The sequence below is a fragment of the Mus caroli genome, unplaced genomic scaffold (genome assembly GCF_978045245.1).
Source record: "Mus caroli unplaced genomic scaffold, Mus_caroli_1 scaffold_1, whole genome shotgun sequence".
NCBI lineage: Eukaryota > Metazoa > Chordata > Mammalia > Rodentia > Muridae > Mus > Mus caroli.
This window is the reverse complement of record NW_028227256.1, coordinates 124597411-124623958: the sequence shown is the minus strand read 5'-3', so window position 1 is coordinate 124623958 and position 26548 is coordinate 124597411. Positions and strand designations below refer to the sequence as shown.

The 26548-nt window shown below is 41.6% G+C and overlaps 1 protein-coding gene across 6 annotated transcripts in view; it reads left to right on the top strand.

The window, feature by feature from the left end:
* The window catches only part of Zranb3 (zinc finger RANBP2-type containing 3), a 153778-nt gene that overhangs the window by 20261 nt on the left and 106969 nt on the right, over nt 1-26548 (top strand). Inside the window, exon 1 of one of the 6 annotated variants that reach the window (XM_085840784.1) lies at nt 23150-23184. The exons of the other annotated variants lie outside the window; for them this stretch is intronic. The gene's annotated coding sequence lies outside the window, so the exon portion shown is untranslated. Of the gene's footprint in view, nt 1-23149; nt 23185-26548 lie in introns of those variants that run through there. 6 annotated transcript variants of the gene reach the window in all.

Sequence of the window (26548 nt, the reverse complement as noted above, 5' to 3'; positions counted from 1 at the left end):
GGTTTTATGTGAAGTTCCTTGATCCACTTAGACTTGACCTTAGTACAAGGAGATAGGAATGGATCGATTCGCATTCTTCTACATGTTAACAACCAGTTGTGCCAGCACCATTTGTTGAAAATGCTGTCTTTCTTCCACTGGATGTTTTTAGCTCCCTTGTCGAAGATCAAGTGACCGTAGGTGTGTGGGTTCATTTCTGGGTCTTCAATTCTATTCCATTGGTCTATTTGTCTGTCACTATACCAGTACCATGCAGTTTTTATCACAATTGCTCTGTAGTAGAGCTTTAGGTCCGGCATGGTGATTCCACCAGAGGTTCTTTTATCCTTGAGAAGAGTTTTTGCTATCCTAGGTTTTTTGTTATTCCAGATGAATTTGCAGATTGCACTTTCTAATTCGTTGAAGAATTGATTTGGAATTTTGATGGGGATTGCATTGAATCTGTAGATTGCTTTTGGCAAGATAGCCATTTTTACAATGTTGATCCTGCCAATCCATGAGCATGGGAGATCTTTCCATCTTCTGAGATCTTCTATAATTTCTTTCTTCAGAGACTTGAAGTTTTTATTATACAGATCTTTCACTTCCTTAGTTAGAGTCACGCCAAGATATTTAATATTATTTGTGACTATTGAGAAGGGTGTTGTTTCCCTAATTTCTTTCTCAGCCTGTTTATTCTTTGTGTAGAGAAAGGCCATTGATTTGTTTGAGTTAATTTTATATCCAGCTACTTCACCGAAGCTGTTTATCAGGCTTAGGAGTTCTCTGGTGGAATTTTTAGGGTCACTTATATATACTATCATATCATCTGCAAAGAGTGATATTTTGACTTCATCTTTTCCAATTTGTATCCCTTTGATCTCCTTTTGTTGTCGAATTGCTCTGGCTAGGACTTCAAGTACAATGTTGAATAGGTATGGAGAAAGTGGACAGCCTTGTCTAGTCCCTGATTTTAGAGGGATTGCTTCAAGCTTCTCACCATTTACTTTGATGTTGGCTACTGGTTTGCTGTAGATTGCTTTTATCATGTTTAGGTATGGGCCTTGAATTCCTGATCTTTCCAAGACTTTTATCGTGAATGGGTGTTGGATCTTGTCAAATGCTTTTTCCGCATCTAACGAGATGACCATGTGGTTTTTGTCTTTGAGTTTGTTTATATACTGGATTACGTTGATGGATTTCCGTATATTGAACCATCCCTGCATCCCTGGGATGAAACCTACTTGGTCAGGATGGATGATTGTTTTGATGTGTTCTTGGATTCGGTTAGCAAGAACTTTATTGAGGATTTTTGCATCAATATTCATAAGGGATATTGGTCTGAAGTTTTCTATCTTTGTTGGGTCTTTTTGTGGTTTAGGTATCAGAGTAATTGTGGCTTCATAGAAGGAGTTGGGTAGAGTACCTTCTGTTTCTATTTTGTGGAATAGTTTGTGAAGAACTGGGATTAGATCTTCTTTGAAGGTCTGATAGAACTCTGCACTAAACCCATCTAGTCCTGGGCTTTTTTTAGTTGGGAGACTATTAATGACTGCTTCTATTTCTTTGGGGGATATAGGGCTGTTTAGATCATTAACCTGATCTTGATTCAACTTTGGTACCTGGTATCTGTCTAGGAACTTGTGCTGGGATTAAAGGCGTGCGCCACCACGCCCAACTCACACGGCCATTCTTAGCTGCTTCTATAGATAGCTTCTGTGCGTTTGCCTCAGGTCCTCCTGCTTGTGCAGCAGGTGCGCTTATCCATTGAGCATCTCTCCAACCCACCAATTTTAGTTATTTATTTTATTTTTATTTATGTCTATGTGTGTGTGTAACATATGTATGCAGCTGCCTAAGGAGGCCAGGAGAGTGTTTCTGATTTCCTAGAGCTGGAGTTAAAAGCAATTCTTAGGTAGAGGGAACTGAAATCAAGTCCTCTGCAAAATGGTAGAACATACTCCTAATTGCTGAACTACCTCTCCATACTTTATATTTTCATTTTAATTATTACTGAAGGAGGCGCATGTGCCATTGCATGAGTTTAGAGGTCAGAGGACAACTTTGTAGTGTTGTGTGCATAGGCAGCCTGGTCCCCAGTTGAGCATAGGCTTTGAACCCTGGTGACCCAGTAGGTGACTTCAGCCTGCAAGGGATAGCAGGGATTTGATCACACCCCCTGGGCCCCTGGCTCCTGTCACAGCTATAGCCTCCCACAGCACCTCTCCCCTACCCCCCAGAGTCACCTAGGGCAACGCCCCAAGTCCCTGTATTCTGTCTGGACTCCATCCCCACAGTTACCTGGCAACAGCCAGGTAGGCCAGCCTACTATAAAAGGAGCTGCTTTCTATCTAACTCTCTTGCTCTTATTCTCTTACTCTTTCCTCTTGTTCCCTTGCTTCCCCTCTGCATTCCCTTCTCTCCTCTCTGCACATGGCCATGGCCAGCCTCTACTTCTCTACTCTTTCCCTCTCACTGCCTTTCTACAATAAACGCCATAAAACCATGGACTGTCTCTTCTCATCGGGATCCGCTGTGCTGGAGCAATGGAGCAGGTCTTCCTCTGAGGAGCAGCACTCCCGCAGGAAGCCTCTCTGTGCGCCCCCCACCCCCCATGGCCGCCACCTAAACTGGTCTGATCTCTCCTCCTACCCTTTTTCCTTTAACCCCTGGCCAGAGCCTACCCGCGGCCCCCACTCCATTCTCAGTTCTTCTGAGGCATTCAGCTGCCCCTATGGTGCCCAAGAGCCTGAGAACCTGTTGTCCTCAGCCTCCCTGCAGGCCTGAGGACCCTGAGCCAACTCTGGCAGTTCTGCGGGGACCTCAGACTGCACTCCAGACTTTAGGGCTGGGGTCCTGCGGCTTCTCACAGCCGGTTCCCAGCAACTGCATGGGGGCGGGGGAGGGGGCGTCAGACTTGCTGTGTCCCACACACTTGCTGTGACCGCAGGCCACCAATTTTAACCCACAGTGTTGGTTCTTTCCTTCCACCTTTATATATAGGTTTCAGGGATTGAACTCAGGTCATCAGGTTTGCATAGCTAAACTATGTCACCCGGCCTAGCCTCCAGTAGATGCCTTTTCTCTTCCCAAACATTCTTCTTTCCACTTTTTATATAGCTTCTACATGTGAAAGAAATCACATGATCTTTATCCTCAGTTTTGCTTACTTTTTTAACATGGTAATCCCCAGCTCCACCCATTTTCCTGCAAATGATGTCTTTTTGGTCTTTGTGATTTAATAAAGCTGTATTATGCTGATGGACCACACGTCCTTTACCATTTCATCTGTTGCTGGACATTTGGGCTGATTTTGTAACTCAGCTATTGTGAATAGTGTTTCAGTAAACATAAATGTGTATGGATCTTTCCTGTCTTCTGTCTTTGACTATTTTAGCTCTGTACCCAGATGTGGTAGATCTGGATTATATGGGGATTATATCTAGTTCTATAGAGTTTTATTGAACTAACTGATTTTCACAGAGGACCACACCAGATCTCCCAGGCTGGCCTGAAACTTGCTATGTAGTCAAGGCCGAACTCAAACTGATGATCCTCCTGCCCTGCCTTCTGCGTGATAGGATTACAGATACGCACCATGAGACCTGACTGTATTTTTAGTACTTTGAGGCACCTCCATAGTCATTTCCATAGTGTCTGCACTAAGTAAACATTCCTACTGACATTGTATGGATCACCCACGCGCTGCACACCCTCAGCAGCTTTGGTGATAGACATGCTGTCTGCCTGATGCTTTTCCTTTGTCTCTGCCTTTGGAATAATCTGTTTGGTTGTTTTTGTGGTTCCATCTTTCCCTCACAGTCAAGTCTAGCATCTTTTCCCACAAGCCCATCATTTTTGTACTCTGCAATGGCTAGGTCTTTGATATCAATCACCATTGTTATTCCTAGGAAATTAAGATACTTGGTTGTTATAAATAGACTTTCTGTTCTGATTTTTTCTATGTTCTCACTATTGAGAAGCTTTATGTGGTATACTTTTCTTTGTTCTTCTTGAGTGCTGTGGGATACTATACATTCACTTTATTTTTATATACTTGTTACCGGTAGTAGTATTTTTTTAAAGAATCATATTTATATATTTATTGGGTTTATGTGCATACATGCCACTATCCAGGTCAGGGGACAACTTTTGGGACTTTTGTTTTCCCCTTCTACCATGTGGCGTCTTGGGGATCAAACTAAGGTCATCAGGCTTGGCAGCCAGTGACTTTACTCAGGCACCTGGCCAGCTCCCAGTGTTATCTTTGTCCCATTCCATACCTCATTGCTTCTGTTTACATCTGCATTGGCCCTTTCTTCAGTTCCTTTCTATCTGCTACCTCTTTTATCTCTGTATTTTGCTTGTGTGTGTGTGTGTAGATGTGCTTCTATGTTTATCTGTTTGTATACATTTCACATGCACATGCGTGTGTGCTTACCTTCACTCTAGTTTACTCCCTTTTACTACTCTCTGTCCTGGGGTGGGGGAACTATTATGTTTGTGAAACCAAAGCCACTCATTTTGTGTTGCTCACACTAGGAAAGGCTGTATTACTAAGTATTCTTTACACAGAACAGTTGCCATCACACCATGCTTTGGGGAGCGTGGATAAACAAAAAGGTTTGAGGATTGGCTGGGTTTCTGTGTCCAGCTCAGGGATTAGCTGACTAATGTCAAAGAACAGCCTGTCCTTTCCTTTCCTGCAATTAGAGGACAGGAATATTGTGAACTTTGCTCTTAGTTTCAGCAGTATATTTTTAAGTTCTTAGCAAATCCAGTTCAAGTCTGTGGTATCTTGTTTTGTGTTGTGTTTTAGTTCTGCCTTTATTTCTGTATTTATTTATATACTTGAAGGCTATTTTATTTTCTAGTGTTCTAGTTTCTTTTCTGTTGCTGTGATAAAACAGTTTGGCTAAAAGTAACTTACAGGAGGAAAGTGTTTATTTGAATTACACTTCCAGATCACAGACGTCATTGAAAGAAGTCAAAGCAGAAACTTGAAGTGGAAACCATGTAAGCATTCTGCTTGCTAGCTGCCTCAGAGGCCCATACTTTTCCATTCAGCCTAGGACCACCTGCTCAGGGGATGGTGCCACCCACAGTTGGCTGGGCTCTCTCCTACCTAATTAATAATCACGATACACACATGTGAGTTAATTTAATTGTGTATGTGTGTGTGTGTGTGTGTGTGCGTGCACACACACTTCTTAAAGCTCTGATAGGTTTTGTAACCATAAAATATGTCCATCAATCACATTACACCTGCTCCTAATCAACTCATCTCCTAAATTTGCCAACACTGCTCACCACAGTGCTTTTCTTTTTAATTTCATTTTTGTCTAGTGTATATAATGTTTTGAACAAGATTAGCCCTCATTAAAAAAAAAAAAAAGATTAGCCCTCATAGGCCAATTTTTTTGTTTTGTTTTTGAGACAGGGTTTCTCTGTATAGCCCTGGCTGTCCTGGAACTCACTTTGTAGACCAGGCTGGCCTCAAACTCAGAAATCCGCCTGCCTCTGCCTCCCAAGTGCTGGGATTAGAGGTGTGCACCACCACGCCCAGCTATAAGCTAATATTTTTGAAGGCTTGGTTAGGAGGCATTGGGGGATATGGCCTTGTTGGAGGCAAGGTGTCAGCCAGGGGAGGGAGTAGGGTAGAGGTTAAAGTTCAAAAGCCCATGCCAGGCCCAGCTTCTCTCTGTCCATGTCTGTCTCTATTTCTATGTGTGCGTGTTTGTGCACACACACTCTGATCGGAGCTATTGTCTCCTTGCCTTCAAGCTTTCCACTATGATGATCATTAAGGAACCCTTGATGAAACTGTAAGGAAGCCCCTAATTAAATGCTTCCTATTTCAATTTGGTCCTGGCGTCTCTTCTCAGCCTTAGTAAGACAGCTAACTAGCTTTCCCTTCAGAGTGAGCCGTGTTTCTTTGTCACTTCCCATCTTGGCAGCCTTGGTAAGCCTTATGCATCTCTTTTTCTTGATCTGCTATTGCCTCACATTTTCTTTTTTTCTGTAAATTGCAGCTGATTTATTTATGTCTTTTGCTTGGAGCAGTGTCTTCTGTAGTTCTGACCGGCCCAAATATACTTTGTAGTTGTGGATGACTTTTTTTTTTCCTTAAACTGATTTTCTTTCTTTCTATCTATCTATGTATCTATGTATCTATGTATCTATCTATCTATCTATCTATCTAATGTATGTGGGTACACTGTCACTGTCTTCAGACACACCAGAAGAGGGCATTGGATGCCCATTACAGATGGTTGTGAGCCACCATGTGGTTGCTGGGTATTGAACTCAGGAGCTCTGGAAGAGAAGTCAGTGCTCTTAACCACTGAGCCATCTCTCTGGCTCTCCAGCCCTGTGGATGACCTTAAATGCTGATCCTGGTGTCTTGGCTTCCTAAATCCTGAGATTATAGGAAGTTATGATTCAACTGTCTATAAAGCCTCTAAGTTGACCACACCCATCATTTTCCAGGAAAAAGAAACCAAGACACATTTTGTAATTGATATACTGGCTCTGGGCACATTTGGGAAGTTAGAAAATTCCTTATAGAAAAAAATTGCTGGGCTGGTGAGATGGCTCAGTGGGTAAGAGCACCCGACTGCTCTTCCGAAGGTCCAGAGTTCAAATCCCAGCAACCACATGGTGGCTCACAACCATCCGCAACGAGATCTGGCGCCCTCTTCTGGAGTGTCTGAAGACAGCTACAGTGTACTTACATATAATAAATAAACAAATCTTAAAAAAAAAATTGCTAATATACAGTTATCAAGTAGCAGATGGAAGGTTGCCACATCCAAAGTATGGAGTATGTCTTGGTTTCTTTTTCCTGGAAAATGCTTGGTGTGACCAATGTCAGGATTTGGGAAGTCAAGGCAGTAGGATTAGAGTTTAAGGTCATCTACAATACATAATAATATATAAATAACACATATTCAAATATATAACTGATTGAAAAACTAATGCTCAGACCTGCCTAGTTATTGGCTAACATTCTGACTTCGTGTTGCTCTGTTCTGCTCCCAGGTACTTACTCTGTAAGATTCTGACCCTATTAAATGTGCTAACATGACCCTGCTTGCACTTTCCTGTGAGGAGGTTACACTCCTGCTCCAGGAGTCTGCCTTGGATCATGCACGGTTTCTAGCCCTCTCCAATTTCCATTTGGCTTTGCCTTTGTAGCTGTACTAGAACAGGCACCAGGAAGCTGGACTGGACTTCATTTCAGTTATGTGTGTTTATCTGTGACCTATCTGCTGACTTTTCATTTATTTATCAATTTTGCCAGTAGTCTCTGAGCTCCTGTACCTCTGCTTTATCTCTCTTTGGCTATAGAGGCAAGTTCTACTTTATGTATAAATTCATGACGATTTTTTAAAACTAAATCTCACTGGGAGGAAGTGGTACACTCCTTTAATCCCAGCACTTGGGAGGCAGAGACAGGTGAGCTCTCTATGAGTTCAAGGCCAGCCAGGTCTGGTCTACATAGTAAGTTCTAGGACAACCAGAACTAAAGAGTGAGACTGGTTAAGAGTTCTTGCTCTTCCAGAGGACCTGGGTTTGGGCCCCAGTGCCCACATTAATCACAACTGCCTCTGACTCCTGCTCTGGGTATCTAATACCACCCACTGGCACATATACTTACATGCATATAGACACACATGGATGCACACATACATAGAATCAAATATAAAATCTTAAAACAATAAAGTTATGTTTTGTTACAGTTTACATATTTTCTAAATTTATTTTCCTAAATTAATTATTATAGCATTAAAATACACTGGAGTGCTTCTTTGAAGCCAAAGAGCTTTGTTACTGACATGATAATAATTTGGTTGTTTATACATTTTGAAAAATATTAAAATGTTCCAAGTTACCATATTCTTTAAATAACACTGGGTAAAATGTTATCTCTGAAGTGTTGGCTTGTGAGTAGGAGGGAAATTATACATTACTGTGTTATATAAAACTGACTCATGAGTGGGTGAAAGATCCTGAGAATACCAGGACACCCACACTAGAAAAAGCCAATATGTGCTGTTCCTCTTTATACCATGTTCCAACAGTCTGCTTAATGAAATACTGTTCATTAAACAAATCTCAGTAATTTCTTCATTGCCTTGGTGAATATGCTTTTTAAAAAAAAGAAATAAAAATTTTAAATCTTGAAACTTGTTCATAAGACAGAAAGCTTAATTTCATATTTAAAGTAATTTGCTGTGCTTCCATTTTTTTGTTTTTGTTTTTTACTTAAAAATCAAAAGAATAAAGCAAACTAACATTGAAAGTATTTTAGGATATCTTTAAATTAAAATGTCAGTACATTAAGTAATGTTTTTAGAAAATCAGATCCCCAATCTGATAAACAGATTAAGCTATTTTACTGACTGTATCATATATTGTACATGTCTCATATTCAGTCTTTTTGATAATTTAATTTTAAGAACAGCACACTTCTGCATGGTAGCATTAAATAGTTCTCTGTTGCCCAAAAATGTTGGATATCACAAAAGGCTTTCTCTTTATGGAGAGCTTTCTGGTGTTCGTTTCTTTTTGGTTGGCTGATTTGGTTATAGGTCGTTGTTCTTCTCAAGCACCAGTAAAGTGAAAGGTTATTACAGAACGGAAGCACGGTGAGTTACCTCAGAAGCAGAACGACTGTAGGCGGAAGTAGAGTCGGCCAAGTAGCATCAGGCAAAGATGTACATTTCATTTTGTGGAGAAGAGTTTGAATATTCATATCCTTTCAGGAAAGATTTTGAATATTGATGGTTTTGTTGGTGAGAAAGAGACTTTTATTGTTCATGCTTCCTTTACATAGGCCTCAAATTAACATATTACGGAGAGGGTTTAATGAGGCAGTCAGATTCATAGCCATCTTAGCAGTCACTGGTCTGAGTCAGTTTGCCCTTGGCTTCCTGTTTCTCTACCCACTTACCCAAGAAGTAGAGTTGCCCACCTGTTGCCTGGAGTGTGAAGCCTGGTAGTTTTGTTTGTTCTCACATTGTAGCTACTGCTGCAGAGCCAGCAGCTAGGGCCCTACACAGTATCCCTGCAAGGATTTCTTTCTTCTTAATCTTAAGAGGTACAGGTCCACTTATGGGTCTGTTGAAAGCTTGCATGGGACTGTTAACCCTACTGCTGGAAAAACAAAGCTCCCTGAATGCCTGTTCCAAGAGCCCAGTGACAGGGCTTAGATTTTCACACTTGTCATTAACTTGAGATAGAATTGTTTGTATCCTAGAGGACACAAATTTCACCAAAAGTCTAAAAGACTGCTAACAATATTATTCCCATTAGAAATCCTGAGAGGCATAGAAACCAAGTTACTCCATGTAGTAAAGCTCTTGCTTCCCTGTGATAAGCCTGGTGTTTGGATGTGAGCAGCAAAGCATTATTGGTGAGATTCGTTTTAAAGATGTTCAATTACTTGTGTAGATAGTTGTGTGTGTGAGGGGGGAGGGGAATTGATTTTCTCAAATTAAGGTTGAAATACCTTGCTTCCTTTCTGGGATGACTTCAAATAAGTATATGATTCCCTAGTATTTTGGGCACAGAGAGGCTCTTGGGAGGCAGAACTGAATGACAGTGGATTGTAGTCAACAAGTTCATTGCCCGATAGTAGAACATACACAAAAACTGTGCTATAATGTAATAGTCGTCACAGTGGAAGTGTGTTAACAGCATACAGGGTATCCTGACTGCATCTGGAAGCCAGAGGCACGTGTGGTCTGGAACTAATTCTCAGAGGACTATCCCAAACTGGATCTTTACAGTTGAATATGCATTTAATAATTGAATAACATCGGATATAGGAAGGGAACTTTCATGAGCTCCTTGAAGGCAAAAGGAACACAGCATGTAGAGAGATTTGTTAAAGGGGAATATAGGTGTTATTCTAGAGGGTTTTTCTCTCTTATTTTTATACAATAGCTTTTTTTCACAATTATTTATTTGTTTGCTTATTTATTTATTTATTTATTTATTACTTATGTGTGTCCACACCCCTGATAACAGGATTTCCCTATGTTGCATAAACCACCCTTCAATGTCCTATATAGTTCAACTGGTCTTGAACTTGAAATCCTACTGACTCAGTCTCCTAAGTCTTGAGATTGCTATTATCATATATTTTAAAAATGTAAATTAGGCAGAAGATTAATTTATTAGCATGTAGTCTGTTAAGGTGGCAGCCCCGCTTTGTGTGCTAGAAAACTAGGGCACAGAGGTAAGCTGCTTCCGTTATGCTTACCAGCAGCAATGCTGAAAGCTGCATCCTTTTCCTTACAGAGCATGAGCTTAACGAATTCATCATAGCTCATGGGGCTGAGAACAGCACAAAATGAGGCTGGCAGCTTGTTCATGAAGAACTAGAGGAAAGTCGCTGGAAGCTGGAAAAGCAAAGCAAGGACCAGAAAAGATTTCTGTTTCTTTTACAATGGCAAAGCTTAGCGTGTGTGAATGCTAATAAAAATTATTCAGCAAAGAGAAGAAGAAACAGGTCAAAGAAGAGATCGTCAATACTGACCTATTACGAGAATGTAAGAAGAAACATCTAAAGTACTGAGTTAGGCTAGTTTATCTCTGGTCAGCTGTTGAGACTGCTTTGCTTGTACATAGAGTAATTTAGGTAATCATTGATTGTACTGGCTATTTTTGTGTCAACTTGACACAGCTGGAGTTATCACAGAGAAAGGAGCTTCAGTTGAGGAAATGCCTCCATGAGATCCAACTGTAAGGCATTTTCTCAATTAGTGATCAAGGGGGAAAGGCCCCTTGTGGGTGGGACCATCCCTGGGCTGGTAGTCTTGGGTTTTATAAGAGAGCAGGCTGAGCAAGCCAGGGGAGGCAAGCCAGTAAAGAACATCCCTCCATGGCCTCTGTATCAGCTCCTGCTCCCTGACCTGTCTGAGTTCCAGTCCTGACTTCCTTTGGTGATGAACAGCAGCATGGAAGTGTAAGCCGAATAAACCCTTTCCTCCCCAACTTGCTTCTTGGTCATGATGTTTGTGCAGGAATAGAAGCCCTGACTAAGACATTGATATAAAACAAATCCTCGCTCATCACGGTTTTCCTTTCCACAATTTCAATTGCAACAATTGTGATATGAAATTATTAAATGGACATTTTAGAAGTGAATAATTCATAGGTATGAGATCACATGACATTCTGAAGTAATACAGGGAAATCTTGCAACATGCTGTCCTAACCCATCCAGTATGTGATCCTTCTTTTTTTTTTCCAGTATGTCTAATGTATACACTTTGCCCCTGTTAGCCACTTGGTAGCCATATTGGTTTTCAGATCCATTGTCAAAGAATTATGGTTCTTGTGTGAATGTGAAGTACGTCCTTTTGAGAGGGTGTATGGGAGAACACATTCATGTAGCTTTCACTCTCAGATTTGTTATAATTGCTCTACTGTTCTATTAGTTGTTAATGTCTTACTGTGCCTCACATGTAAATTAAGCTTTATTGTAGTGTTTATGTATAGGAGAAATATTGCTTATCTGGTATTTGGTATTGTGTGAGGTTTCTTGCATCCACTGGGATTCCTGGAATGTATTCTTGAAGATAAAGGGGAGTCTCTTGTACCTGTATAAGTGTCACACTAGTTGAAAATGCTCTTGAAATTCATCTGGGAACATTGACAACTGGATGGAGGGTTGGTGTCTCAGAGTTTTAGTGAACCAAGCCATGACTGCCTAGTCTACAGAAGTGAACTATGCTCTGGTGAAGTGGTCACATGGAAGGAGATAATGACTCCTGTTTGGCAAGGCAGCAGGGCCTACAGCTGCAAAAAGTCAAGCAAAATGCAAAGCAACCACAGAAGGAGGATTGCCCCAAGACACAAAGCCATGGCTGGTGTTCAAGGAAAATGAAGCTCCGACACCAAATAAGTAGTGATGCTATTACACTTAGAGAATACAAACATGTTCTCAGAACTGTATTTGCAGTCAGTTTTCAAATAACAGGATTATAGAATTCCAAAGTTTACATACTGTTAGGGACTATTTAGTCAAACAGAAAATCAATGCCTGCAGTTACTACGTGATTCCCAAGCATATCTTTTGGTTCAACTGCAAGTTCTTTTCATTAAAAGACATTTTATTATTTAATTTTGTCTCAGTATACATAGTTCTGTATGTATGTACATGTCTGAGTTTGGGTTTCTACCACTATGAAGAGATACCATGACCACAGCAGCTCTTATAAAGGGAAGCAATTGGGTCTGGTTTACAGTTCAGAGGTTGAGTCCATTGTCATCATGGTGGGAAGCATGGCAGCATGCAGGCCAACATGATGCTGGAGAGATATCTGAGAGTTCTACTTCTGGATCAGCAGGAAGAGAGAGTGACACTGGGCCTGGCTTGAGCATCTGAACCCTCAAAGCCCACCTGTAGAGAGAATTCTGGAGTTTTGGTTTCTTTATAAACACAGAAATATTCTAAGAAATTGTTTTCATTTCAATGCCAGGTGTAGGATAAGGGGCTGCTTCAGACACACGGTCCACGGCAGCTGAGCTTTGCCTCATACTCTAGCAGAGGCATAGTTTTTCCATTTGCAGTGTGACATTTGGAATTCTGGGAGCTTTTCAGGGGATATATAAGTGTTAGAGCTCCGAATGGTGGGGTTGGTGGTGGTTGTTCATTCAAGGGGTTAGTAGCAGTGGTCAAAGAAGAAACAAAAGGAAAGAAATTAGATTCAGGGATTCTCTCTCTTTCTCTCTCTCTCTCTCTCTCTCTCTCTCTCTCTCTCTCTTTCTCTCCCGAGGCATCCCACTCAGGCCTTCATGCTTGTGGGGCAAGTACTTTACCCATTAGCCACCCCCACCCTAAACTGTGTGCTCTTAACTCACAGTTTCCGGTTCCTTCGCCCACACTCCACTACCTCTCATTTTAGTAACAGTTTGAAACTGCTTTTGCAGAGCCTTTGCTGATATATTTAAGGATGCTGTCATGCCTGACGCACATCTAAAACATTTTTACTTATAATGCTTATTCATTTTTCTTCATGTCCTGGTTTTCAGATTCTTCACCAGGTTCCTCTTAGTCTTCAGCATTTAATTGCTGTTTCTCTTCAGATATCTAAGTTAGATGGTCAACTGCATTTGTAAAATATCTTTTGCATAGCACTCTCAACTCCAAATTGGTATTTCATGTCAGTTATTACTTTTGATGCAGTGGGATACATATTCTCATAGTATATGGCTCTTTCCTTACTAGCATCTTAATTATCTCTGTCTAAAATTGTCTCAGAGAGCTGACAAGATAGCTCTACAGGTAAAAGTGCTTACCACCAGCCTGATGAACCCGAATTCAGTCCCCAGGACCAAGATGCGAAAAAAGAGAATCTACTCTATGAATCTGTGACCTCCACACGTGTGCTATGGTATACCTGGCTCCTGCTCTCATATGCATGTGTCATACACACACAATAATAAAAATTATTATGTTTTTAAAGTTATAGCAGACTCTTCTTCAATTGACATTTTCATTTAGGAATTTCTTTCTGGGATGAGATCATCTGAAACGTGACTTTTATTTCATTTATTCAAGGGAGGGCACACATATGCCAAGGTGGGTGGAGATTAGAGAACTTGCAAGAGTCACTTCCCTTCCTCTATTGTGTGGATCTAGGAAATCAAACAGGCTGTTGGACTTGGTGACAAACACTCTTACTCCCTGAGCCATTGTGCTGGTTGGGTTTTTGTTTGACAACTTGACACAAACTGGGAAGAGGGAACCTCATTTGAAAAAATGTTTTCATCAACTGCTCTGTATGCAAGTCTATGAGCATTTTCTTGATTAATAATTGATGTGGGAGGGCCCAGTCCACAGTGGGTATCCTTGCCCCTCAGCAGCTGGTCCTGAGTTGTATAAGGTACTTGAATAAGCCATGAGGAACGAGCCCGTGAGCCTGTGCTTCAGTTCTTGCTTCCAAGTTCTTTCTCTGACTTCCCATAGTTATGGACTATAGCCTGGAATTAGATGGAATAAACCCTTTCCTCCCCCAATTTTTTTTGGCCATAGTTTTTTTTTTTTTTTTTTTTTTTTTTTGATGTAAAAGCATGAGTTAGTTTAATGAAGGAGCTCCGGGTCGACACATATCTCCCGCAGGAGACAGAGGTGTCAACCACATGGTGGAGCCATAATGGCAGAGCTCCGGGTTGAAACGTATCTCACGCAGGAGACAGTGGTTTCGACCCTGAGGCTTGGAAGCTAGGGACTTTTATAGAAAAGGGGTGGGGCTGGGGGAGGAATTGGCGCGGTTTCACATGATTGGTTCATTTAAACATCAACAGACTGTCAGAAGGGCGGGAGATAGGGAGGCACTAGGCCAGTCAGGACATGTAACGACGGGCCTGCCCGGGCATGTCCTGGCCTGTTCTGCTATGGGGTCCACACAAACACTTCCCCTTCCTTGGTTAGGGGGTACAACGGGCAGCTAAGGTCGCCAACCCAGGTATCCAGAGCCTGCAGAAACCAGCGGTGCCTAAGAATTTTCTTACTTGCCTTGGTGTAGTTACAGTCTTTTTCTGGCTTCTTTTAGCCACTGTTTCCTACCTCGAAGGGTGTATCCCAAAAAGTAACTTCAATCTGACACAGCTGAGCCTTTTTAGCTTCTGTTGCCCAGGTTTCTAGGTCCTGTCTTTTTCTTTCTCTCCTACCACTGCAGCCAAGATTCTAGTCAAATTTTTCTCTTGTCTACAATCCCTCCTGTCCTCTTTTTTCTGCCTCTCGCCTCTCTCTCTCTCTCTCTCTCTCTCTCTCTCTCTCTCTCTCTCTCTCTCTCTCTCGTAATATGCCTTCTCTGCCTCTTACTTACTGGTTCTACTCTAAATATTTCTCATTTGGAGTATCTCTCTCATCTCAGACCTCTCTAATCTCCTTCATCTCTATTTTCACTGTCTCTCCTGAGTCTGCTAGAGCTTTGCTCTTCTTTATAGTCTAAGCTCACCTTTTTCTAGACCTCTATACCCAATTGTCAGAGCCTGGTGATTAGACTCGTAGGTGCTCCTTACCTGGGAAAGAAGTTTTAAGTGGGCAGATGTCTTCCTCGCTGGTTAGCAGCTTAGGGCGGGGTCGCCCTAGAAGAGAAAACATGTGGGGCAGGGAAGGGAAGGCAGCTCTTACCGATGGCTGTACCGGGCCAACTCGGGGATGGGGGGGGGGGTGCATCGGAGGTGGCAACTCTAGTTGGCCCTAGGAAGCCAGGAGGGGTCAGCGCGGGCCCTGTGGGCCTCACCCCTCTTTCTTTTCTTGTCCATCCCACAGGCTAGGCTGTGAATCCGTGGGGGGGGGGGGCGGCGGGCATCCCAGGGGAAACCTCCACATTGGTGTTCCCCCCTGAGCCACAGTTTACCACGTGGTGCCACGCCTCGGCCAATGCAACTGCTGCTGAAGCCCGAAGTTCTCAGTCTGGTCCTGCAGCTGCGTGCAGCCAGAGACGTGCGCTGCGTTGTCTTTCTTAACTATTACTGACAAATTCTGTCCTAACGTCAGTCCAAGTCCACAGTCGGCACCACACACACAGTCTGTCCCATGACGAAAACCACAAACAAAATCAAGACAGCAACACAAAAACAAGACAGCAGCAGGGAATAAAAGACACCAGTACCTAAGCACACTCGTTCCTCACTCTGCCAGATGTAAAACCAAGGCACGAGGTGGGACTCGAACCCATGATCTCACAACCCTAAAACCAAGGCAAGAGGTCACAAACCAAGACACAAATTCACAATCTCAGAACTGAAAATCTAAGACACAAATTCAGAAACCAAGACACAAATTTAGTGGTGCCACACTTAGACAACAGACAACATGTAAGACGCACACAAACAAACGTACCTCCAAGGGGTCTTTCGGGGTTCCTGGGTGTCACTCAGATATCGGTGGGACCTCCAAATGAAAGAACCTAGTGGGGAAACCCCCACTCAATTCCCGTTTTGGCGTGCACCCAAGAATCACGAACAGATAGCCATCTTGATATAAAAGCATGAGGTAGTTTAATGACGGAGCTCCGGGCCGACACATATCTCCCGCAGGAGACAGAGGTGTTTTTAATCACAGCAAAAAAAGCAGACTAGAACAGCCATCTTGATACCCCTAAGAATGTTTAAATGAAAACCTTTTTAAAGGCCTAATTTTCAGGTCTAGAAGCAGTGTATTACCATTGTGTGGCTCTAGTTGTCCTGGAACTCACTTTATAGAGCAGGCTGGCCTTGAACTCAGAGAGCCACCTGCCTCTGCCTCCCTCCCGAGTGCTGGCACTAAGGAAATGCACCACCACGCCCGGCTACTTGTGCCTTCTACAGACACAACATTTAAAACAGAGAGGTTCCCAATTCTGTAGATGAATGAACCCAAAACTTTCCCCTCTAAAATACCCGAATACTTGATTATCTCCCAGTTAAATCTCATTCTCTAATACATTTTGTAGAAAACTAGGAGGAACAGTAGCAAAAACTGGCTATAAAAAGTAAAGCTTGTTCTTTTTGGAGTTTTTAGATATTGCTTTAAAATCATTTACATGCAGGTAATCAAGTAGAAGCAACCCAGTGAACATTTCTTTTTGTTTTTTTGTTTTGTAGTTATTTTTGTTTTGTTTTGTTTTGTTTTTATTTTTGAGACAAGATCTTTCTTTACAGCCCAGGCTTTCCCAGAACTCACTATGTAGGCTTTACTTGAACTCAAAGAGATCCTCCTGCCTCTGCCTTCCGAGTGCTGATATTAAAGGCATGTGCCATATCACCAGGCCTAATAGTGAACATTCTTAGACCCATTACACCCACCACCTCTAGTTCTTTCCCCCATCAACTGATGCTGTTCTCTCTCTCTCCCTTTCCTCTCTCTCTCTCTCTCTCTCTCTCTCCCTCTCTCTCTCTCCCTCTCTCTCTCTCTCTCTCCTCTCCCCTCTCCCCTCTCCTTTCTCTCCTCTCTTCTCTTCTCTCTCTCTCTCTCTCTCTCTCTCTCTCTCTCTCTCTCTCTCTCTCTCTCTCCCTCCCTCCCTCCCTCCCTCCCTCCCTCTCTGTTTAACCTAGAGTGCTCTGATTCTTGTAATATTTCAATTAGTTTCCTCTGGTGAGAGACTTGTTAAGACTGGTTGAGTGTTGGTTAGACAAAAAGCAATGAAGCAGTTAAGGGAAGAGAATTTTAGACTGTTTTTTAAAATGGTGCATTGGTGTTCTGCCTGCATGTGTGATGGTGCCATATCCTCTGTAACTGAAGTCACAGTCAGTTGTGAGCTCCTATATGAGTGCTAGGAAATAAATTCAGGTCCTCTGTTTGAGCATCCAGTGCTCTTAAACGCTGAGCCATCTCTTCAGCCCTAGACTTATTTTTTTTTTTTTACTCCTAAATGGTTTATTGTCATGATAATAATTATCATCATAATAAACCACTACTGACTCATGATAACAATACTGACTCATGAACTTACTGCCAAACCTTTAGCAGTAAGCTATGCTGTTTATCACTTACTTGTCTGTAAAGATCTACTGTCTAACAGTCATTGTTATTTATATATAATGTAACATATAAGTAACATATGTATGAGTTATACAGGAATGATGAAGCACCATGAAGAAATCTCTCTCTTAATGGGAATATCAGCCTCCATGAGCATTTTTAGTCCTCCCCTGAATTATGACAAGTGACAGACTTGTTCTGGTGTCTAATGTGGCACCTAATGGCTTCTGTGCTTACAGAGTATGACCAAGGGGCTAAATTTTTCATTTCAATTAATTTGGACTTTAAATTAGTCATGAATGATGCTATTTGGTAGAACAGCTCTATTGGATTATAATTTGTGTTACATTTATTAGATCATAAAATAATTTTACAAAAATATAATACTAAATTGAATATATTTCTGAAACTGGCTGACCTGAAACTCTATGAAGACCAGGCTGGCCTCAATCTCACAGAGATCCAACTTGGCTCAGCCTCCTGAGTACTAGGACTAAAGGCACTCACCGCAGTACTTAGCTCAATGTAATTAATTCCTTCATTTATTTGTGTATGTGTATTTGTTTGAGTATGAGCATATTCCACATGTACCTGGGAGGCTAGAAGAAGGTGCACACTCACACACGCATGCACACACACACACACCCATACACACCATACATGTGGAAGTCAGACAACAACTTGCAAGAGTCTTGGGGATTACACTCACAACATTAGGCTTGGCAACAAGTGCCTTTGGCAGCAACTGCATTTTCCTTCTGATCCATTTTGCAGACCCTAGAAATCTCTTTTTTGTGGCAAACAGGTTATACTTATTAGCTGGATAGAAATAGTTTTTTTTCCTATTGAACATTTTAGACATGTTTACATGTTAATACTCCTTAGAACAAGAACAAAACTTTTAGCATTTTTCTTCACTAATATCATTTGTCTTCGTAGCAAGCAACTTAGACAGGAACTTAATTATTTTTAATACAAAGTACAAAATAATTATGAACTTGGTCTTCATTTTAGTAATGGGACTGTCAATGAAATGTCCATAGAATGCAGCACATTCTTCTCTGACTCAGCCTCAGTCAACCTTGGCTGCACATTTGAAGCAGCAGGGTAACTTTCTCTCTCTCTCTCTCTCTCTTTCAGATCTTTTAATTTATTTTTTGTATGTGAGTACACTATAGCTGTCTTCAGGAACACCATCAGATCCTATTACAGATGGTTGTGAGCCACCATGTGGTTGCTGAGAATTGAACTCAGGACCTATCGAAGAAGTCAGTGCTCTTAACCACAGAGCCACCTCTCCAGCCCCGCAGGGTAACTTTCACAAACCCATTTCCTATTTTGAAAAGTTCTTCATTAACAACTGCTTAAAACTGGCCTCAGTCTAAATATTTTCTAGTTAGAATGTAAAAAAGGATATAAGTTTGATTTTCCATATCTTCAGGAGTCAGTAGATAACACCTGTAGCTATGATGCCCATGTTTTTGAGGGTTATCACTGTTGACTCAGTAGTGGGAGTGGGTATGGCGGTGAGTATGGTGAGGATGGCAGATGGGTATAGTCTCTATGGTATCTTTTTATGGGATAGAGAGGAGTTGTTGGATATTTCAGTGAGGGTTTGATATCTGTCTCCAATCCCTCCATTAAAAGAAATGTTTTATGTGTGTATGTATGTTGCCTGTATGTATGTATGTGTGCTGTATATGTGCAGCACCTCTTAAGGCCAGAAAAGGGCACTGGATCCCTTAGAACCAGAGTTACAAATCGTTGTGAGCTGATATGGGAGGGCCTTGTACACAGAGCAGGAATAACTCTTACCCACTGAGCCTTCACTTCAACTCTACAATACTTTTTTTGAAAATAAAAGGATACAATTATTGTGTTAGGGTTTCCATTGTTGAGAAGAGACACCATGACCAAGGAAACTCTTATACAGCACAACATTTAATCGGGGCTGGCTTACAGGTTTTGAGGTTCAGTCCATTATCATCATTGTGGGAAGAGTGGCAGCATCCAGGCAGGTATGGCCATGTAGATGCTGAGAGTTCTGCATCTTGTTCCAAAGGCAAATAGGAGAAGACAGGCAGGTAGGAAGAGGGTCTCAACTCCCACACCCACAGTGATGTCCTTCCTCCAGTGAGGCCACACCTACTCCAACAAGACCACATCTCCTAATAGTGCCACTCCCCGAGCCAAGCATATTCAAACCACCACAGTTATTAATGCGTTGAGATGTTATACATCTGTACCAACTAAATGACAGGGCCAGTGAGATTGTTGAGCTGCGTATGAACCCACCCACTCTCAGTCACATACTAATATGTACTATTGAAAAATCTTAAATAAGCGGGGTGTGGTGGTGCACTCCTTTAATCCATCTTAAAGTAAGTAACTAATGAAGGAAATAAGAACCAACCACTCTATCTGTAAGCATTCCTTGTGTTGAGAGGACCTAATTCACTCCATTTTAGAACAGGCAGCCATATCTTGAAATTGAGGCTTTAAGATCCAGTTTCCCATAGAAGCAGCCAAGTCTTGGAAAAAACCACAATGGACCATTAATCAGCAAAAGCCCTGTCTTCCTGCTGAGAGATAGCCAGCTCAAGGACTGAAACAGTTCCTGGAATTTCTCTAAGGCTTGACCAAAAATGGTAAAACTAATATAGCATCCAATTAAAAATGTACTACTATAACTGCTGCTTACCTAGCCAGTCATTAAAAATGACCTAACCATTCCTCTAATTCCCCTTGCTGTGTGCCTAAAGGGAGCCTGCAAGCCCAGCTGGGGATTGCCATTTTGTATGAATGGCTGACTCCTGTCTCCTGGTTGTTTCTGCAGAATAAACACTCTTCGCTTTTGCATATTGTCTGATTCTGTGGTCTTCCTTCAGCAACTCTTGGACCTTTAAACAGTGTGACTTTCAGGATATCCTATCTATGTGTCTTTGACTTTCTGAAAGCCTCGTATTTTAGCATTTTAATATGTTCTTGTTATTTTTAAAAATAATTTTTGCTGTTACAATATAGATAATATAAAATCAATTCTCTTTGTGTTAGTTACATTTCTCATTACTGTGATAAAATACCCGACAGAAGTACTTAAGGATGGCAGGGATTGTTTTGGTGCACAGTTTGAAGACAGTGTCAGGGAAGGGAAGACATGGTGACAGGACCATGAGGCTGGTCACATTGTATCTAAAGTCAGAAAGCTTAGTGACCCTGTTATGCTCTGAGGGGCTCTTGATTCTAGTAACACTGCCTACCTCATTCTTACTGTAGTCCATGAAAGTTTCTGTCTGTATTAATGAAGCAATTATATTGCTCTAAGTTGTTATTATTTACTTATAATTTGCATAGGCTTGATCAAGCATATCTGAGTTCATTTTGATTTCAAATTGTTTTTACATTTTGGGGGTAAATAGGGTCATGCTCATCAGGGGATAACTTGATGGAGTTGGTTCTCTCCTCCCACCGTGTGGGCCCTGGACCTCTAACTCAGGTTGTTGGGCTTGGTAGCAAGTACCTTTAACCACTGAGATAGCTCACTGACCTAATAGATATATACTGACATATATATATATATATATATATATATATATATATGTGTGTATATATATACTGACCTATAAATATATATAATATATATATTTAATTCCATAATATTGAAACAAATGTTATTGCTTAATTAGGCTATGAAAATTCTCTATGAATTGTTACAGGAATAATAAACTTTTTTTTACTTCAAGTTTTATAAACAAGAGTAATTATGTAAAAGCTGACATAAACTTGCCTTGGAGAAATTTCTTTTTCTAAAAGATGTATCTATTTTATGTGTATGAGTGCTTTGCTAGCATATGCATATGAATGCCTCATGTTTATCTGGTGACTGCAGAGGTCAGAAGAGGGTTGCGATCCCCTAAAACTGGATTATAGGTGATTTTGGCCAATATATGGGTTCTGAGAACTGAACCTCTTGCAGAGGACCTACTGAGCCACCTCTCCAGTCCCTCAGGTGGGTTTTTATGTATATTCTCTAAACAGGAAAGGTACACTGTTTTCCCCCAGCTGTCTAGTGGATACAAGGCTAGTTCCTGTTTTGTTGTTTATTGGTAAAAGCTACATGGCAGCTTTGTGCTAATGGAGTCAGACTAATGCAGCATAATATTCATGGTATTACCGAGCATTAGAGTCTAGTTTAATATTTCTTAAGCTAATACATTGGGAAGGCAATTCTTTTAAAAAATTCATTAGGTTTTCAGAACACAGAGATTTATTTCCATATCTTGTATCTTCATCATTTACTTAGAAATGTCAGAAACTTTTTATCTTTCCTGTACATGACTGATATTAATGGCAAAAAAGCTCTAAATGAACAAAACCGCTAACGTCTACTTGACTTGTTTATCAAGGTCTTAACTGGGAGCCACTGCTGTTGTTTCAGCTCTTCCCCTTCTTTAGGATTTTTTTCTTGGTGCCTTCCACGTGCTTCTGAGGGTGATGGATGAGGACGTGTCAGGACAAGTGGATTAGGAGGATGAGATGATAAGCCTTGTGTTCTAGTTTTATTTCTGTTGTGATAACATACACTGACCAAAACAACTTAGTGAAGAGAGGATTTGTTTGTTTCCTTTTTGATACAATTCCGAGTTACTGGCCAACATTTGGGGAATATTTTTGAATGTTTAGTTATCAAAGAATGGCACTACTTGAGAAAAAAATAGGTGTGGCCTTGTAGGAGAAAATGTGTCATTGGGGGCAGGCATTGAGGTTTCAAAAGGCCCAGTACCTCTTCCTGCTGCCTGTGGATCCTGATATAGAATTGTGAGCTACCTTTTTAGCACTCCACTGCCTGCTGCCATGATCATGGACTAAATCTCTGAAACTGTAAGCAAGCTTCAATTATGCTTTATTTTCTAAGAATGGCCATAGTCTTGGTGTCTCTTCACAGCAATAGAACACTGTCAGTTGAGCCATTGTAGGAGGAGGTACAGCACTTAGCACTCAGTGGTTCTCAGGCCCAAGAACAGGACTCTGAAGAGGGAGCTACAGAGCAGGTTGCCAGTGAAAGTAATTGCAGAAGTGATGGGTCTGGGTGGCAGGAACTGTGAGTACCCCAAGGCCAGGATGAGTTCCGTCTCAGACACGTTAGTCATGTCTGAGCATGAGCTACTTCCCTGAAGGAGGCAGGGTGGTATCTGAGCCATGTCAGGCAATCTGTTCAGGCAGACTGGTCAGTCTGAGGATGGAGAGGCTTAGAGGGGGAGGTGTGTTTTCATACAGACTCAGGTGAGTCTTGTGGAAGGAATAAAGACCAATCAGGGGAGACACTGTCAAAACTGAGAAAGGTTCTCAGGTTAGGGCTCCTTTATCTCCTTATCTCTTCCAGTTGATTTTGCAGCCAAACAAGTGAGTGGAAGGAACAATCGTGGTCATTCTCAGCCATCTGTGTCTTTCCCTTTTGATTATGTTACTTGTGTGCGCACTGGGCACAGTTGTTACAGAAGCCAAAGAGGGTGTCAGATCCACTGGAGCTAGGATTGCAAGTGGTTGTGGAAGGGCCTGGGTGAGTGCTGGAAGGCAAGCCCGTCCTCTGCAGGAGAAGTGTGCACTCTTGTGCTTGTTTTGTTATTGTTTTGTCTTGTTTGAAACCACGTCTCACTGTGTAGCTCGGTTTAGCCTGCAGCTCTCAGTCTCTGCGTCCTGGGTACTGGGATTTACAGGTAAATTTTATGAGGGGCTTTTCATTTTGTTCCTGCTGCTGCCATTAAAATCACTGCTGCGATATTTTTGCTGCTGCTGCTGCTGCTGCTGCTGCTGCTGCTGCTGCTGCTGCTGCTGCGGGCTTTGGTCACTGTTGGGGTGGGGTGGCTGGGGGACTCTTACCCTTGTCAATAGCATTTCAATTTTCATCAGTCATCTTCCCCAATGTTGACTCCTTTTCATTATTCAGGATTTCTAATGTTCTGTTTGTACTGCTTTTTAGTTTTTAAAAAATTGTCTTTATTGCCTCTTGCATCCTAAGCCCCTGGGCTCAAGTGACCTCCTGGTTAAGTATCTTCTACCCTGTTTTAAATCTTTTCTCTGAGTCTAAATTTCTTCCTGACTACAGCTTTCCAACTACAGCTTTTGGTTCCTTTTCCACTGTCTGCTGTCCCCTTAGCCACCTCTGAATGATTCATACAAGGTTCTGTTAGTGAGTATGAGAGCCTTTTTCTCTCTCCTTCTGTGCAGCATCCTTGAAGTATTTGACCTTGCAAACACATTTAGTCTATGGTAAATGACTTTGAACCAAGATCTTTGTTTTCTTTCTTTCTTTCTCCTCTTTTTTTTAAAAAAGATTTATTTATTATTATACATAAATACACTGTAGCTGACTTCAGACGAACCAGAAAGAGGGCATCAGATCTCATTATGAGTAGTTCTGAGCCACCATGTTGTTGCTGGGATTTGAACTCCGGACCTTCGGAAGAGCAGTCAGTGCTCTTACCTGCTGAGCCATCTCACCAGCCCTGTTCTCTTTCTTTAATGTTTCTTTTTGTTCTGAGTTTCGAATGAGTGTGTTTCTTAAGGTTCTGACTAAGAACTAGGCTCCTTCTCTTCTCCTGGTTTTAACTCCACTTGAGAATCCTATCAATTTCCGCCTCCCCGTTACCTTCACATGCTGTGACGTACTCATTTCATTGTCTTGAACTGGTTCTTCTGTTCCAGTTCACATTTATATCTGCCTGTCAGGTGTCACATTCATAAAGTTAGTAAGAAGTAAAAGAAACTTACAAGGCCTAGGAAGTAAATAAAACCCAGAAGATACTTAGAGGATTCACGGTGCTCCTTCCCACAAGATTGGACAAGAGGAAGACCCTTAGCCAGCACAAATGTTCCCAATACAGGAAATTACCACATGCAGCTTTCTTGCTGAAAGCTAATCACTTGTGGTAGAGTTTGGAGGGCAAATACTAGATCTCCAGGTTCTTATTTCTTAGGACAAAGAATCACACCAGGGACACATGGTAAGGTCGGTATCACAGATGTTCATGAGAATAGAGTGGACTGTAGAGTCAGGAAAAGGCGCATGCTCAAAAGTACTGTGCTGTAGTGTGGATGAACTTTACAAGTTATTTAAATAACACCTGCCTTCTTCTCTGTTTGTATAGGTCTATCTCTTCTAGTGCATTCTCTGTTACTCGTGGTCCAGGTGGGGAAGGGTTTCCAGTCATTATTTCTGCTGGTTTCTTTCATATGTTAATCTTCTAAAACAAAAACCATGTGTGAAGTGTTCGCGCCTATGGAGGGGGGAAGGAGGCGTGGGGTCCCTTAGAGTGGGAGTTATAGGTATTTGTGAGGTGCCTGATGTGGGTGCTGTGATCCATCTTAGATCCTCATGCTAGAGCAGCCGGTGCTCTTACATTAATCTTGAAGCTGCTCTCGTCAGTCTCTACTCTTCTGCCCCACTGATGGACTTGAAAAACATCACTGGAGAAAGAACTCAGTCTTCTTAGAAAGAAAAATGTCAGTCTCTGGGCTGACAAATAGAAAGGAATTCACCGCTCTTTGTACTACCTACAGCCATGAATAGAACATGATCAGGTGTGAGCGCCCGACTCGCTAGCAAGAAAGACGCCACAACAGGATCCTTCTGCACATGTTTATTGGGAGAACTTGATTGCAGAGGCGAAAAGACCCCCAGCCCCAGAACTGGCGCTGCTTATATAGGCCTAGGAGAGGTGTGTCTACACCCGAATGGTTATGCTTTCAGTACCTTATTTGCATGCCTCCGGCCAGGCAGTGACTCGGCAAAAAACTCTACTGCACATGCACACACTGGTTGTTTACCCAAACTTATGGGTGGTGGCCAGCGCCACCTTGTAATGGTGTATGTGGCTTCCCACAATCAGGGTGCTGCAGTGTGGTGTTACAAGGTGGGTCTGTGTCTATGCACTTTCCCATCAGCAGTTGTGGAAGACCAGCTTTGTTATCATAGGTACACTGAGGAGGGGAGTAGAGTCGGTTAGTCACTTATCTGGTAAAAAGGGTAAGGGAACACATACACACACACACACACATATTTGGTGGATGAAGCAAGCTTCAACAAGCTCTAGCAACTTCACATATGCCCATACATATTCACATTACATATATATATATATATATATATATATATATATATATATATATATACATCTATACAGATACCCACACTTGATAGATGGAGCAAAGCTCCAACCAATTTTACATACATGTTTGATGGATCAAGCAATGCTCGAGAAAGCAAGCTCCCAACAATTTTATCTTTTCACCTACGGCTTGTATATCTTAGCAAAATTTTACAAGCAGTACAAAAAGCACAAATTGGTTACATTCTGTTTTTCTCTAAGTGAATGATTACAGTGAGTATACATAGAAAAACATGTTCCTCGATTCCTCACATGATCAAATGTTTTATCTATTGTGGATTAAAAAACAACAAATTATTCCCAAGAGCCCATAAATTCGTAACTAAGCAACTTGTTGTATAAATGTTTATATAAAAAAACAGTCGTTTCTACTCTAAATTCTCAGGGTGCACATCTACTTACAATTTTTATTAAATCATATCAGGAAGCCGAGGGCAAAAATGGGTACAAGAAATTAATCATCACTTTGCTCATCAGCCTAGCTTTAGCGAGAGAGTCACATCAGCCAGTGCTAATTGGGCTGCCATTGTTCTTGTTCCCTGACCTTAAAAACATCCTTTGCTCAGTATTCAAGTGTGCATTTCTAAATTACATCCCTGAGATTTTCTACATCAGAGCCACTAAATACATCTTAACCTAACTTTACTAACAATCTACATCTCCAAATTCTTTCTAAAGATGGTGGTGCATTGCCAAAAATCTACATTTCTTAAATTCTTTTCCAAGGTTAGTGACAGAATCATTAATCTGCCCCAGCAGCAATGCTTGAAAAAGATGAAGCGATATTGTTGTGAGGGCCAGTGATACTGCCTATTGAGGGGCTGGGAACCCCTTAGAGTTTCTTACAACTCATAGAGGAGGATGGATATGAAGGCCACAAGGACAACAAGGAGAACAGCTCCATAACAGCATG